At 34.0% G+C, this 15732-nt stretch overlaps 1 protein-coding gene and 1 long non-coding RNA gene across 4 annotated transcripts in view; one reads left to right on the top strand and one right to left on the bottom strand.

Moving 5' to 3' along the window:
* Positions 1 to 1529, top strand: part of LOC141487897 (uncharacterized) — a 107965-nt gene extending 106436 nt beyond the window's left edge. Inside the window, exon 4 of the long non-coding RNA XR_012468538.1 lies at positions 1369 to 1529. This is a non-coding gene — a long non-coding RNA (uncharacterized LOC141487897). The remainder of the gene's footprint in view (positions 1 to 1368) is intronic.
* PKIB (cAMP-dependent protein kinase inhibitor beta) overlaps positions 1 to 15732 on the bottom strand; it is a 139743-nt gene that overhangs the window by 50018 nt on the left and 73993 nt on the right. Inside the window, exon 1 of one of the 3 annotated variants that reach the window (XM_074187487.1) lies at positions 7789 to 7996. The exons of 1 other annotated variant lie outside the window; for it this stretch is intronic. The gene's annotated coding sequence lies outside the window, so the exon portion shown is untranslated. Of the gene's footprint in view, positions 1 to 7788; positions 7997 to 15732 lie in introns of those variants that run through there. One more of the 3 variants, XM_074187484.1, reaches the window with a different exon arrangement.

The following is a 15732-nucleotide window of genomic DNA, read 5'->3' as shown; positions in this document are numbered from 1 at the left end:
TTTGGTTTGTCAGATAAGGTTTCCATATGTTTTTAATTGTTTTCACGAAGAAGGGTTCATTGGGGAGGATGACTGCAATGTAAAGACAAAGATATCAATAAAAAAATATTTTTAAAATATCTTCCCTTAAGCAGTTTATGACCAAGGAAGAGATAGAGAATATCACTAAAAATTAACTAGACAATTTTGATGACATTAAATTAAAAAGTTTTTGCACAGACAAAACCACTGAAATCAAGATCAAAAGAAATATAGTAAATTGGAAAACAATCTTAACAATTAGTATTTCTGATAGAGGACTCATTTCTAAAATATACAGAGAACTGAATCAAATGTTTAAAAAAGACAAACCATTTCCCAAATGACAAATGGTCAAAGGATATGCAAAGGCAATTTACAGCTGAGGAAATCAAAGCGATCCACAGCCATATGAAAAATTGCTCTACATCATTACTTATTAGAGAAATGCAAATTAAAGCAGCTCTGAGGTATCACCTCACACATCTCATACTGACCAATATGACCAGAAAGGACAATGATCAATGTTGTAAAGGATGTGGGAAATCTGGGACACATTATTGGTGGAAATGTGAAGTCATCCAACCTTTCTGGATAGTAATTTGGAATTATGCCCAAAGGGCAACAAAAATGTGCATACTCTTTGATCCAGCAATACCAATACTAGGTCTATAGCCTTGAAGAGATTATGAAAAAGGGTAAAAACATCACTTGTACAAAAATATTCATAGTAGCCCTATTTGTGGTGGCAAAGAACTGGAAATTAAGTGAATGTCCTTCAGTTGGGGAATGACGTAACAAACTGTGGTATATGTATGTCATGGAACACTATTGTTCTATTAGAAACCAGGAAGGATGGGAATTCAGGGAAGCTTGGAGGGATTTGCAATGAACTGATGCTGAGCGAGATGAGCAGAACCAGAAAAGCATTGTACACCCTAACAGCAACATGGGGGGTGATGATCAACCTTGATGGACTTGCTCATCTCATCAGTGCAACAATCAGGCATAATTTTAGTGTATCTGTGATGGAGAATGCCATCTGTATCCAGATAAAGAATTGTGGAGTTTGAACAAAGACCAAAGACAATTACCTTTAATTTAAAAGAAAAAAAAGATAACATGTAATTTTGCTATCTCTTATTCTTTATGTTTCTTCGTTAAGGATATGATTTCTCTCTCACTGTATTCAACTTTAGATCACTGCATACCATGGAAACAATGTAAAGACTAACAGATTGCCTTCTGTGGAGGGTGGGGGTGGGGGAGGGAAGCAAGATTAGGGGAAAAATTGTAAAAATCAAAATAAATACAATCTTTCTAAAAAAATCTTCCCTTTCAATTTTTTAGGAGAGGCATTATGGAAAGAATGCTGGAACTGGATTGAAGACAAGGGTTTGAATCCTTCCACAGAAAATCTATACATATAACTACTAGAAGCCACTTAACCGCTTAAAACATTGTAAAATGAGGATGATTATTATTATAATATTTATACTACTTATTTTATTTTGCTCCTATTAAATTAACTTCTTAATATTGGTTTAATCCAGATGTTCTAAAATGTTTTGATAAAAGATTAACTATTTTCTGAAAAACTGAAGACTCTAAAGAACTTTTTAATATTGATATATTTGCCATATTAGAAATTAAAATTCAAAAATTTTTGAATGTATTTATTAATTCATTTTAAATTAACAATAATAAGCCGATTATGTTTTGACATAGATTACTTTTGAGGGGGTATAGCAATGGGGCTAAGTGACTTGCCCAGGGTCACACAGCTAGGTAATTATTAAGTGTCTGAGGCTGGATTTGAACTCAGGTACTCCTGACTGCAGGGCTGGTGTTCTGTGCCACCTAGCTGCCCCAACATAAATTAGGAAAAATTACTGTTTTCAAAAAAGAAGAAAAGATTAATCGGAAGAGTGGCATCATTTTAACATATTTTTTTCAAATTTCTTTAATCTTTTTACATACAATCTATTGCAATTTGGGGTATTTTGATAGTTGTCTTTTGTTTTTTGTTTGAAATATGTAAATGTGATGTCACACAGATATGTAGATGAAAAAGTGGAGTATTTTAATAGACAGGATAGCTAAAGACCAAGCAGATAAAGTGCTAGGCCTGGAATCAGGAAGATCTAAGTTCAAATTCAACCTCAGACAGTTAATAACTTTGTGACTCTGAGCACGTCATCTAACTTCTGTATGCCTTAATCCATTGGAGAAAATGTCAAATCACTCCAGTATCTTTTCCAAGAAAATCCCAAGGATACTGTCAATATATTATATCCATGGGATCATGAATCATTGGACTTAGAATTTTAATAATCAATCGATGTCCTACTATTATTATAATAATTTTGACCTTGTGCACTCCCTGAAAGGTTCACAAGGAGACCAGATCCTAGGTCCATTGACCACCACACTTGGAGAACCGCAGGTTAAGTCCAACATGTAATTTCAGCCAAAATATGTTTATCTCTTCTTTTCACTGAGAAGCACTATGTCATAGTGAGGGAGGCCGAGGAGGAATGCTGGATATTTTCAATAAAGAGTCAATTCAATAAACATTGATTAGGTACTTACTATGACCTTTCAAAACTGATTCACTTTAAGGAGGGAAAAAAAATCAGGAACTACAGTGACAAGGTCTAATCAGGTCATATAAGCAAAAAGGAACTCAGTATTATGGAGAAAATTTTGAGTAACATTTACAGAAAATATTAAGATATTTAACTCCAAAAAAATGAGCTTTTTGATCCTAAATATCTCGTTTCCTTTTATAAATTCACTATAATTCTTATCCCTCTTTTCACCAAGCCATGATCTTCAATTCTTCTAAACTCTGAAGGCTTCTTGGTGAATTTAGCAAGAGTCTATAGAATTGGATGAAGTCAAACACAGCTAGTTCTATGTTGTGGTCTGATGAGTTGTACAATCTGCAGACCAAGAAGTAAAAATTAATCATGTGGCAAGAAAATAGGTGCCCTCCACTCCTGTAGCATCATGTAACTAGGGAAGTTGGAAAGATAGGCATCAATTCCTAGGCCTATGAAACTCCAAGATGTTGTATGCAGATATTGAGGGGAATACAGACTATATTACAAGAACAAAAGAGAGTGACATCTGACTCTTCTGAATAGTGTTTGAGAAAAGAAAAAATCTTGTGCAATTAAGATGTGACATTTAAAAACAAATTATGCTACATTGTCATCAGTCTTTAGCAAAGTATAAAATGAATTATTCTTTTATGCTTGCTATTTCAAAGAAGTTTTTTAATTGCTTTGCCTTTATAGGTTTAATCCAAAAAGAAAAAAAAAATTCAATGCAGTAACTACTTCAACCTACAAGCTGCTAGAAAGGACTTCATTTATTTTTCATACAAAATAAAAAGCCTGCAGAAAGAAGAAACCAATTAAAATGAAACACTGGGGTGAAAATCCAATCAAGTGAGTATTCAAAAGTATCATTTTGCAGAAGAGTGGTTTGGATAACTTGTGTAGTAGAAAGTGAAAATTTTAGTTTTCCATTTCCCAATCCTATCAAATCAAACAAACATTTAATCTCCCGTATGAATAAGCAAATACAAACAATCTAATTCAAACTACAGCAAGAATTATCCATATGTGTTTTCAGCAACTAGCAAATATAGTCTTATGAAGTAAAAATGAGTAAATTTTTCTATCCCAAGAAGTATTATGTAACTCTAAGATAAACAGAAATATGATCTGATCTCTTTTCATTGAATCCAAAATCCCAGAACATTCTTTATCTGAGGGAGTACTCTGAGAGTTTAAGTGATTTATTCTAGGTCACAAAAAGAAAGGATAGAATTCAAACATGTGCTTATTCTTAATTCTATTTCTATTGTTCAAATCCACTATATCACATTGCCTCTTATCTAGCAAATAATAAGTGATTAATAAACTTATCGCCTTGTGACCAATATGGTGATGATTCTCCCAATTTAGCAAGTCAGATCTCAGATGACAGATATATTGTCACCAGGTCCATTGTTGAAACTTATACCACTTGGTAGACCCTTCTAGAACTTGAGCTCTGTTGGTATCATCTTCCAGAAACCAGAATCAATCCCATAACATAAAAAGGCAACAGGACATTTATAGTGGAGTTCTCTGGTTGAAATGACCAAATAAAGATTTGAGTAAAATTTGTTTGACATAAAAAAATGCTGAGAGGTATAACTATCTTATCTCAAGAAGGGAGGGAGCACATAGAGATCCACATCAGCAGTGATGTAGCTTGGTTCTGAAACATCTGCTATTATTTTTGTCTTGACCATGATCAGTCTTTCTTTCCCTTCATCAGGACTGGTCTGAGAAAAAAAAATTATGAAGTAGGTAGTGTTTATACTTGGTATGTCTTCCGTGCTTGTGATCATGTTGTGAATAATTAGTAATGTTATAGGTTTAAAGTAATCATACATTTTATGCACTTAAAATAAATTTTTGGAAAGAGTTCTACTTTCCTTTTAGTATTTGTTCTCACCTAATCAAAGTATGGCTCCTGAAGGATGTGCACTGAAATCAAAATCTGTCTTTCCATTGCTTCAGATAATTTTCCAAGTTATAAGATCTGATTGGACTCCACTAAATTTCTAGATATGTCATAGGCACTAAGTAAATAATTAGATCTTGAATTTTATGAGGGATCTAGCTTTTATAAATCAAAAAATTTTGAACCTTTCCCTAGATTATATATTTTGTATGAAAGAATGAAGCATTTATTACAGGTTTACTATGTACCAGACACTGTCTAATTGCTAGAAAAATAAATCTAAAAGTGGGGTAAGTCTGCCCTCAGGCAGATTATATTCTAATAGTTGGAGACAACACATAAAAATGGAGTGGTGCCCAGTCACATGGATGGTGAGTTGCTCATCCTGCTATATATCCCAAATTTTTTTATTCTTAGCTACGGATTTTTAGGAACTTGGAAATAAACATTAAGATTTTCACATTGGGCAAACCAGCCTAAAGAACTTTTCCAAAGAAAAAATAATATAATATCAAGAAAATCCAAGAGAGGGAAAGGATTACTAATAACTAAGACAATTTCTTCACTAATTAGGAAAAAATTCATACAACTATTCCATGTATTTTTATTCCATTTAAATCAGTCACAACCAATAAAATTTGGTTTGGATTGTGCAGTATCATCAAGTGTTTTAATAAAGAACATATTTCTGTTGAGAGATCAATACTCAATTACCAAAATAACTGAGAAAGAAAAAAAAGTAAATTACATTCAAGAGGTCACCTGATTAGCATCTGCAAGTTCTGCTGGACAGGCCTTTCATTTAAGTGAAAACACTGATGATGAACCAAAAGAAATTCTGCCTGCCCAGTTCTAACATAAAAACTTTCATGAATCTAATCACATTGTCTGTGACTAGTATCTATGTCTAATAAAAGCTTCCTCATCTTTCCAGGTCGTGTCAATGTGGAGGTAAAATAGAAATCCTCCCATTTAAAGTTAACACAATCTTACTTCCAACATCACATGTCAGTCTCTGACTAAATTTATTGACTAAATCCAAAGGGTAATTATATAACACAGTGGTGCTCATGTCAACATGAGGAAAAACTTGAAAATGACTTTGAAATCACAGTATGCATTTGCTGGATGAGAAAAAAGTATTATGTAGGGAAAGGGGCAAAGAATGATTGGAATGAGAGAAATTTCAGAGGGATTCTTACATAATGGAGGATTGAGAATCCAACTTGAGAGTACACTGCATCTTTGACAGGGCTCTTGCAATTTGGCATCCATATTTCTAGCATCCCCATAATAAGAATGAAGGAAATTTTGCCATAAGGCTTGCTTTCAAAAGTCACCATTAGACTGTGACTACAAATAATAATTGTTATACATCATTTTATAGTTTACAAAGATTTTCTTTATAATGGCCCTCTAAGGGGAATACCACATTTATATGTAATGTAATGTAATCACCATTTATAGATGAAGAAAGGTTCTGAGAACCTGTACTCTGCTCTACTGGCCTGCCCTCAATTGTGGTTCTTTGCCACTTTAAAAACTCAACTTCAGACAATAATACTATAATCAAGAAAAAAGAAGCAATAGTCAAACTCCAGAAAAGTGTAGGCCTAAGTGACTTAAAAACAAAACTGAATTAAAATTTTGTTTCAGAAATTTATCACCCATGTGACCCCTGAGCATACCACTTAACTTTTCTCTTCTTTAAGGCAATAAGGGTCTCTGACCCCAGTGTTTTGCAACCACATGATTTGTTAATAAATAATGTAAATCAGATTTCATTTCCTCAGTTTACTTCAATTCAGTCTCTAAGCTTGTTAACCAGATCTCGAGTAAAAGATAGATTCAAGGCCCAGGTCTGCTCTGTTATTCCTTCAACTGTACCATTATTTGGAAGCAGAACCCAGTCTCAAAGAGCTATCTAATTCTATTTGCTTCTCTTAAGATGGACCAACATCACCAATGATATAAGGAAATATCAAATTCATGATTCTATTTGTGAATTCTAGGAAGATGTAATGTTTTCAAAGTCTAGTCTACTCAACATAGTAATATTCCCTCCCCCCAGATAGGTCTATCATTTTTCCTTCTAAGCATTAGGCTGCCTTATCATCCTGCCTCTTGACTGTCCAAGTCCCACCCCAAAGCTTTGCTCTATATAGAATTGTCTTCCCAGGAATTCCCAATGCTGCCTTTCTCTAAGCCTCTTCATCAAAATGTAACATTTCTATTGATCGCTTTGCAGAGCCCTGCCTCTTAACTTCACTTGCAAATCAAGCCATCATCCTCCTTTGTCAGTGGTCCTCTTCAAGAAGGAAGGAGAAAGCACACAATCCTGAATTCTGCCTTCAAGATCATCTTATAGATTTTATAGATTATAGCTTAATATCATTCCATAAGAGAGTGGCTGCTTATGTTAAAGGATTCTACCCTCCCACCCCAACACCCCACCTCACCTCAGTCCCAGGTAACAGCATTTTAATAAGAAATTTTGACAATAAAAAGAACTATTTTAATGATTAATTTAACTACACATCTCAATGGGGCTATGGGGAAGAATATTTTGGACAGAGAGATTTTCAGACCCCTATTGTTCTAATGCATTATAGCTGGAATTTGAATTATTTCTATACTTTCTCCATTGTTGTTATCATTGTTAATGGACTAATCTACATTTTAATGGATTTGTAATTTCATTGGTAAAGGGAACTCTTAATCTTCCACAGTTTCTTTTCTACAACTTAGTTTGGGGGTATTAACCAAAGTCACATAAGTCAGTATGTATCTGAGATAAGACTTGAACTAATATCTTTCTGACTATAAACTAACCAACATTTAGTCTTCTATATTTCTACTTTCAGAAAAATAATGAAGAATAAACAAAAAGTAAGTGAATTATGTTCTCTTAAAGTCTAACTCTATCATGGGTGTCTAATCTTTTAGATCTTCTGGGCTGCATTGCCCAACAAAGAACTGGATATAAAATTTAATATTTATTTATTTATGGCTATAATGTAACCCATATTAAAAATGAATAATGAGTACCAATGGGGACTAAGCTGCATGAATGGACTTTGAGGGCAGAGGGGTGGACATACCTACTCTACAATTACTTCCCTTGCCTTGGGTCACTATAGAAAGCTAATAGAAGCTATCAGCAGCCATGGTGTTCATGACCCAATAGCAGTTTTTCATCCACTGGAGGGAAGCAAATTTTGTTTAATGAATATATCAGAACTATACCTTAAGAGAAGAGTAAATTCATTCTAATGAATGTAGACATAGTGCCTTAGATTGTTCCAGTGGTGTCACTCTGCCTCCATCCCCTTCCCATCATCCTTCCACTTGAAAGAGGCTACTCCCAATCATCTTTAGCTTTATACTTGTTGGTTGGTAAGGAGGATAAGGTGATTATTTGCATAGACCACACCCAGTCATCAACATTCCAGATGGACTTTGGAACTTAGACTGTTGTACAAACTTCTATTATGACTACTAAGACTACTTGGAACCCCACATACTTACAAAAATGCACACTTATCCCTCCCTTGCTTAGAATGAATAACAGATCTACTTCACACAAAAAAACATCATTTGCCCTTTTTTGCCCTTGTTAATCAACTCCACCTACAATATAATAACCTTGTTATCTTCTTCCATGATCTCATTCCTATTCAGTTCACTCCTAGTCTTTCTCAAGCTCATGATGATTTTCACTATGCCATTTAGAAACTTTGATCTACAATGATAAAATTCTCTCAGATCTTTCTACCAGGACCCCATCTACCTCAATCTTGTTGTTAGTCATTTTCAGGCACTTTATGACTCCTTTTGGAATTTTCTTGGCAATGATACTGAAATAATCTGCCATTTTCTACTCCAGCTCATTTTACTGATAAAGAAACTGAGACAAACGGGATGAAGTGATTTGCCCAAGGTTCACATGGTTAATAAGTATCTAAGACTGGATTTGAATTCAGATCATCTTGACTCCACTGTACCACCTAGCTTCCCTATCTCTAATAACAAATGATGGCATTTATATACCTGTATGTGGCAAAAAGCATAAACAAACCTATAGAATTTAGGATCCATCTGTGTGTTGAGGGAAAAGCTCAGACCTATAGGCATGGCCTTCAAATATGAAAAAAAAGATGGATTTTAGAGCCAGAGAAAGGAATCCAATATCTGTTAGCCCTAGAATATATCTATTAGAACAACTTAGCCAATGAAAAGAAATTTAGGAGGGGCTACAAAAAAGGTCCACAACAATAGTTAAGACTTGAACCAGAGGTCAGACTGTGAGCATATGAGAGCAGACCCAGAATAACCTGGCTGGTATGGGTCAGACTCACAAGGACCATAGTCAGGTTAGGTGAAGATAGAAAGAAGAATTCCTTTTGTCTTCAAGGGCCAAATAAGCTAGGAAAACCTAGCAAGTTAAATCTGTTCCTCATGGACTAATCAGATTTTTGGGAAGCTCCAAAGCTTTAATATGTGCAGAAGATCAGATAAAAAGTGATATGCATAAAGGCCTGAATTCTGAAGGGGAGAGAGAACTATGGGATTCTATTAGGGAAGAGTCTCTTATTAACAGTCAGAGTAGCAAATAGGGTCTTTTCCTAGGCCAATACAATGGCCTAAGCTTAGGAACTATATGTTGGAAAAAAAGTAAATTGTAAGGATTGTAGGAGAAATTCAAAAATTGCTTCTACTATCTACCTGCATTGGTAAAGGGAATTTCTTCACCTGGGAGTTCTTTTGCCAATGAAAACACAGGTCTATTCTCTATCCTTATCTTTTACCTCTTATATTATATATACTCTGCCCCCCAGAAATACTCCTTTGTATCTTTCCTTCATAGTGTTTATAATAAAGAGAATTTGAAAAAAAAATAAACAAAAAGGATAGTACACTGTTTAAATAGAGTATGTGGTATAATAGTATTCTAAGCAAAGTTACCTCTGCAGGGTTACTTGGTTTTAGGATAACTGAAAATAATAGCAGTTAATACTTATATAGACTTTAACACTTACAAGGTACTTAATATACTAGATCCTCAGTATATTCTACTTTATGAGATAGGAGCCATTATTAATTCATTAGTGCTGAGGAAACTGTGGGTGAGATAAGTTAAGTGATTTGCCCAGGGTCATAAGGTTAGTAAGTATCTAAGGCCAGATTGAAGTCAGACCTTCCTAACTTCAGGCCCAAAGTTTTATCTATTTGAGCTACCCAGATGCATCAATTTAAAATGGAAGAGGAAAAAGACAAATAAAATTTAGTCCCATAGAAGTATAATGATTTTAGCCCTGTGAAGACATATGAGAAGGCTGGATTTGTTTTGTTTTTACAGAGGTAGGGGATTATGAGTGTGGACTATAGCATATATATCAGACATTTTGAATATTTTGGTTAATTTTACTGAAGTATTATTTTTGTCCTCTTTTTTTATGTTTTATGCTGTACTATAAAGCCCTGATCTCTGGAAAGGAGAAGAAAACACTGGGAAATATGGATGATGTAAAAATAAAAGATATGAATAAAAATGTACTTGAAACTGGGGATTGTAATAATTATACTACTAAGGATTACAGGATTTTTGTAAGAAAAAGTTGTAAACTTTAAAGCATTTTATAAATGGGAATTGAATAAACTCCTTACTCAAAGGTCACTGACAACCCCCACTTAACAAATTAAAATCCTTTTCTTAGTTATTCACACAGTCAAATGGCATTTGCCTCCCAGTAGCATTCAAAATTACTGACCACCCTTTTTATTGATATTCTGTCTTCCCTTGACGTATATAAAACTACTTTCCTGGTTGTTCTTCTAATTCTCTTACTACTCTTTCTTTGTCTCCTTCCTTAACACTTCTTTTCTTCCTCCCTTCTGTGTGTTCCCTAACATTGTTTTCTCTATACTAGCAAGCATTTCTACAGTTACTACTTCAATGCAGGTCTGCTTTTGTTATGATATTTTTATTTTGTTTTCTTTTTTGTTAATTTATTTTGCTAATTTTATTTTAGCTTCAAATTTTCAGTTGCAATAGCTCCCTCCTTCTATCTCCCCCCCACCCATTGAGAAGGTAAGAAATAGGATATCATTATACATATGAAGTCATACAAAATATATTTCTACATTATCCAATATTTTGCATCTCCAGACAACTTATTTCATGAACTCCAGGCTTACATGTGCTCCAGTTTTATATCTCTTATTTGGATGTCCTATTAGCATCTATCTAAAATCTATTTCTTCAGCTTCCAAAACACTTTTTCCTCCTCTCAGCTTGACTACTTCAATTTACAGCATCACCATCTTCCTGGTTACTCAAGTTTAAAATCTCAAGATTATTTTTTATTCTTCTCACTTCTTTGTCTTACACATCCAAGAGTAAATAAGTTTTTATTAACTGTACAAATTAAGTCATTTTAAATCCCTGGGGTTCAGTTTCCTTACTTCTAAACTAAAGTAGATGAACTACATATCATAAAGTTAGAATCATAGACTCATTCACATTGATCTGCTCCTCTAATCTTATGTTGTGATTGAGGGAATGAATCTTAAAAAAAGCTAAGTGATTTTCCAAAGGTCATAAAGGTATTAAGTAGCAGGTAGTAATTTTGAACCAATGCTGTCTCATTCTATTGTACTCCAATACAGGATACCGAAAGAAAGGAGTCATGGATGACTCAAGTATTATGAACCTGAATGGCTGGGACAATGGTGGTACCAGCAAGAAAAAAAGAATCTGAAAGGATAGACTTATTGGAGAAGATGATGAATTCCATTTTCAACAAAAATTTGAGGTGCTAATAGAATATCCAATTAGATATTACGAGCAAGCAGACCCAGCATTTTATTCACTGAGCCATCTAGCTGCTCCTTCTCCCACTAGAGGTACTTTAAATTTAAATAATCATTTTTGGAATGTGTTGAAAAGGAGATTCTTGTTCAGGTATGAGTTGGACTAGATGACCCTGAACTAATTTTTGATTCTGAAATTCTGTAATTCTGAGAGAATGAATCAATTGGAAGCCAATAGAATACAGAAACTGTGAGATTGGAGGCCAATAGGACACTACAGCTTCTGCTGCTGCTACTGGTTGGTTGGTTTTTGTCCTTTGGAAGAAGACTAAAATGTCATCACTATGTTTGACACTATTGTTGCAGCTGCTGCTGCTACTACTACTACTACTACTACTACTACTACTACTACTACTATCACTAGTGCTGTTATTGTGGCTACTACTAGTACTACTATTACTACTGCTATTGTAGCTACTACTATTTCTACTACTACTACTACTATTAATACTGCTATTAATACTATTACTACTACTACTACTACTACTACACTTACTACTACAGCTGCTGCTGCTGCTACCACTTCTACTATTGCTGCTATTACTACTAATGATGCTGCCACTAATACTACTATTACTACTACTACTACTACTACTACTACTACTACTACTACTGTTGCTAGGTACTTTGATAAGTACTTTATAATTATTGTCTCATTTGACCCTAAACACCACCCCCAGGAGGTAGCTTTTATTATTATCCCCATTTTATAGATGAAGGAACCAAAGCAGAAATTAAGAGACTTGCCCAAGATCACATAACTAATAAATATCTGAGGTAACATTTGAACTTAAATCTTTCTGATTCCAGGTCTTTCTGATTCCTGTGACAAATATCTAATCCTTTTTCAGCAAATAAACAAATAAACCTGCCCCTTACATACTTTCTTATAGATGAAGGTATCACCATTTTTACAATCATCCCCCCGTCAAAACTTTAGAAATTGCCTTGATTTTGCCCATACCTTCCCCTTATACAATCTATTAATGTGTCCTATGAATTATACTTCTATAATAAATCTAATTAGCCTCCTATTTACTGTCCAAGCATGAATGTACTGAACTGACCATGACACTGTTGTACTTAAAAAAAAAAAAAGCGGCTACTCATTGCTTAACTGAAAAGAGAAGTAACAACTGAACCTGACTTTTGAGACTTGTAGTCTTTTATTTACAATTCACCTTCCTCCTTTTATCTCATATTACTTCTCTTCACATAATCTACTTCAAGCAAAAATTGCATCATTTTCCATTTCTTCTCTATCCTCTCATCTCCACACCTTTCTTTGCTTATATTAAGCTATCAGCCTTTGTTCATACCATACCATTATACTAGCTGAAAACAGATGCTCACTTTCCTCTTTCCCTAATCTTTATATTGTTAAATTTCTTTCTTCCTTCAAGATTCAAATCATGCATTAAATCTGCCCTAGTAATAAATCACATTTAAATAGAATTTTAAGGTTTTATAAAGTAACTCACAAATATTATATCACTTTGTTTACTATCGAAGGGAAGGTAGAGGTGAAGGAATGAGAAAAAAATCTGGAGCTAAATTTTTTTAAATGAATGCTAAAATTTGTCTCTACTTGTAACTAGGGGAAAATGAAATGTTATTTTTTTTAAAGTCTATTATATCATTTGATCCTCATCACTACACTGGGAAGTAGGTGCTATTATTATCTTCATTTTACACATAAGGAAACTGAGGATGAGAGATTTTTGACTTGCTCACAAAGGATAACAAGCTAGCAAATATTTGAGGCTCGATTTGAACTCAATTCTTCTTGCCTCCAGGTCTGGTGATCTAATGCTATCTAGCTGTCTCAAAACTTTCTAATAAAATTTCCCTAACCCCACTCCCCACCCCAGCTAAAAACAATCCCTCTCTGTTATCAAATTTCTCATAGTTCTTGGTAAAGATCTTGTTATACTTATTCAATCTTCCTAGAATCCTTATTTTTGTGCAAATATCCCCCCCACACACACACACATACACACACTTAACTGATAATAGGAAAAGAAAGCTTCTTACAAGCAGGATCTGCATCTCTTACTTTTGTATTCCCAGCAGAAAGCATAATAATCTCTTATACATAATAGGTATTGAACAAATACTTTACATTTAACACTGTTCAGGTCAATCCAATCTAATTGTAGGTTTCAGTCCATCAATCCTACACTTAATAATTTTGAATCCTAATTCTGTAACCTAATTTCTTAGTTGTCAATTTTATGTCATATGCAGATTTTAAGTATGTCTCCTAGTCTTCAAAGTAATTGATAACATGAAATAAGATAGTGGAAATGACAGAACTCTATGGCACATAAAGACTTCCTCCCATATGACAGTAATCCATTAATTGGATAGAAGATTAATCTGACTATACACTGATATCAGGGTATATTTTGGAAGTTATTTCTCATTTTAAAACATGCTTCTGATAACTTATTTTTTGTGGTTTGATTCTTTCCAATAAACTTAATAGAAGAGGAGGGAATCTAGTTACTTAGTTTCTATCAATCTGTCTTTCCAATTGAAAAGATTTTTTACTGACTTCCCTATTAAGTTTCCTTGAATCTATATTACTCTTTAATTATCTTTCTATGATAAATATAGTCAAATTTTTCTAGTTATGAAGAAACTGAAATGCAAATGAAATGTGTTGTAGTATATAGTAAATCTATTTATCTGTGCACAATCATCACACTAGAATATAAGCTCCTTGAGGGGAGGGACAATGCTTCAGTTTTGTGATATAGTTTTCCAATTCCCTTTATGAATTAGAGGCAGGGGAAATACTTCATACCTCTTTTTGAATGAAAGAATAACTGAAGAAGTCATATTAATTTTATATGTTTATCATTAGAATATACTCAAGCTTCATAATCATAACCATGAATATACCAAGTATTTACCTACTGAAGATTTGTTTGTCTTTGGTCACTGAATGAAAAATTAAAAAAGAAAAAAAGGACATTAAAAATTGCCTCTTTAAATTCTGAATAAGCATAATGAAAGAGGAACATTTTGTCTCCGAATGTCTCTTTTTATTCTAGTTTGCCATCTGATCTCTTAATTCTTAGTTCTTCATTTCATTTTTATATTATGTGCAGTAAGGGTCATCATAAGTAATGAATCTCAGGGCTTTGGCAAATATATAGCAATGATTTCTATATTATAAAAGTTAGGCACTTTTAACCTGGAGAAAAGAAGGGGAGGGTAGAGGGGGATGCAGGATGACAGTGCTCAAGCATCTGAAGGACTGTTATGTAGTAGAGATTGATATGTTCTCTTTTGGCGCAAGAGGACTGAGAGGACAAAAGTTGCAGAGATAACATTGAGTTTGCTGTCAAGAATAAGAGCTGTCCCAAAGCAGACCTCTTTGGAGAGCTTCAGAAAGGGGTTCAACAACTTCTTGTTGAGAATTCTTTCTGTTTATAAGTTGGATGGTAACTGATACTCCTTCCAGTTTTCAATTTCTGTGATTCTATTACGATAAAAATCAGGGAAATTTCAAACTAAAAAAGTCTCATAGCAACTTTAAAAAGTGAATTAACAATCCTAGTGGAAGTGATATAGTTGATAGAACACAGGACTTAGAGTCAGAAAGACCTCAATTCAAATCCTGTTTGTTATACTTACTACTTATAAAAAAAATCGCTCAACCTCTCTTTGATGTCTCACCTACAAAATTAGGAAGATAATCACACCTACTTGAGAGATTCAAATTAGAATATATATAATGTATTGTGCAGAATGTAATGTTCTATGTAAATGTTAAAACTTTATTAATGCTGTTATTAAGTAGAGGCTGGATGACTACTTGTGAAAGATATTATAGCAGGGAATCATGATTCAGGCAAGGGCTAAACTAAATAACATTTTTCTCAGATTGAAGGTTCTCTAATTGCTCCAATCTAGAATGTTCATTTTATTGATGAAGAGGCTAAGAGGTTACCTATGCCACGTAATGGAAGAACTGGTGATGAGAGTCCACTGATTTCCAGTGTTCTACCTATCCACAGTATTTCTACTCCTATGAAGAGGCACAGGAGTTTTTGTTTCCATCAGTCAATAAATGGGTCATTGTCATCAACAAGAAAGAAAAAGCCGCAGATGTATGACTGTTTGACAAGAGTTATGTAGGGAGATGTTCTTATTCAAATCAAAAATCTCCTGGCCCCATTATGTTCCCACTACACCTGCCAGTGGCTCAGTGTTTGTCCTTTTATCCATTCAGAGGTTTGTTTGACATTTCTGTTTCATTTATCAAGGAAAATCTGACTGCTCTGATAGTATACTCCTATAACAATT

The sequence above is a fragment of the Macrotis lagotis genome, chromosome 5 (assembly GCF_037893015.1).
Source record: "Macrotis lagotis isolate mMagLag1 chromosome 5, bilby.v1.9.chrom.fasta, whole genome shotgun sequence".
NCBI classification, from domain to species: domain Eukaryota; kingdom Metazoa; phylum Chordata; class Mammalia; order Peramelemorphia; family Peramelidae; genus Macrotis; species Macrotis lagotis.
This window is presented reverse-complemented; position numbering and strand designations above follow the sequence as displayed.